We start from the raw sequence: 1,403 nt of genomic DNA on the forward strand, positions 1-1,403 counted from the left end.
TGTGGGCGAGGACTCCCCTTCCCCGCCGTCTCCGCCGCGGTCTTTCCCGGGGGGGTTTCCCTGACCGCTGCACCGCGCCCCCGCGGCGTCGCTCGCAGTGCGGGGGGCGTCCGCACCGCCGTGCAGCGGGCGGGAAGGACTTGGGAGGCGGCGGCAGCCGGAGCTGCACGTGGTTCGCACTCGCTCGCGGGGCTGGTGGGGACCCGGCCTCCCAGGCCTCGCCCCCGGGGCCCTGACTTGGGGGGCGGCCTGGCGGGGAACGTTGCATTTCTGGGGAGGCCCGGGCCGCTGCGGCTGCTGTGCGGACCAGGCAGGGAGGACGGACCGCGTGCTGATACTATGGAGACAGACGGACGCTTGGAGAAGACAGAAACAAAACGAAGGGAGGGTGTGGAAGAGAAGCCGGCTCTCCTCACCCAGAAAAGAGAGTGAAGTCGTAGGTTAACGTCTGCGGTGTGCTAAATAGAGCGGGGCGGCCAACCACGAAGGGATTCGAACCCTCAATCTTCTGATCCGAAGTCAGACGCCTTATCCATTAGGCCACGTGGTCCTCCCGCGAGGAGCTCGGTGTGTATAGAAAATTCGTTGAAAAAAATAATCTCGGAGCAGCGACTGCAGCAGTATCATGGAATTGGGGTGTGAACCAAGGCATTTCCGACGCCTCCCCAACCTTACGTTCCGACGGGAAACGAGCTGAACGCAACGGCCGAAAATAAAAACACTGTAAAGCTACAACGGAGGTCCCGGGAGGGGGACACGGTGCTCAACGACGGATGACCCAGGGCTTTGTCTTCGGGTGGGAGTCGGGGAAAAGGCCGCAGCGAGGCAGGGGCTCCTGAGCCGAGGGCCGAAGGCGGAGGCGCAGGCAGAACCGGCCGCTTCGCGTGCCTCGGGCGCCGCGGCTCCCGGCCAAGGTCGGGCACAAGAATTTACTTCTGCGCGCTCCAGAAAACCCACTGAAAACAACTCTAAAACGCAAATTCAAGTAGGACAAGAAGTTCGGGAGAGGAGATGACAGCAACGACATTTTGTAATCTGGGGAGTTCGCTGACTTGTCAGGCCCAAGAAAGCTGACTCCTGAACCGGCGGACTGGGAGGGCAGAGAGGCGGCCAGGCTGTCCCCGCCGGCCGCGTCCCCGCCCCGTGCCAGGCTCGGGGACCGTCAGCAGGAGCTTCACCGGCAAACCGCCTGCTAGGAGCCGAGTTCTGTCGTCCTCCCCTCGCAGCCCCCGCGACCCCAGGCTGGGACTGTCTTCGGAGATGGGGCTTTTCAAAAGCTAAGCACAGTGCAGCGAGGTCGTATGGGTGGGCCCCGGTCCAGAATGGCTGGCGCCCTTGTGGAAAGAGATCAGGACACAGAGACCGCGCGAAGGCACACACGAGGACAGGACAGCCACCGACAC

The 1,403-nt window shown here is 63.4% G+C and overlaps 1 non-coding gene across 1 annotated transcript; it reads right to left on the bottom strand.

Moving 5' to 3' along the window:
- Window positions 1-477: 477 nt before the first annotated feature.
- TRNAR-UCG lies at window positions 478-550 on the bottom strand. The gene has a single exon. It is a non-coding gene; the product is annotated as a tRNA-Arg (tRNA).
- Window positions 551-1,403: the final 853 nt, after the last annotated feature.

The sequence above is a fragment of the Pteropus vampyrus genome, unplaced genomic scaffold, assembly GCF_000151845.1.
Source record: "Pteropus vampyrus isolate Shadow unplaced genomic scaffold, Pvam_2.0 Scaffold124, whole genome shotgun sequence".
In the NCBI taxonomy this organism is placed as follows: domain Eukaryota; kingdom Metazoa; phylum Chordata; class Mammalia; order Chiroptera; family Pteropodidae; genus Pteropus; species Pteropus vampyrus.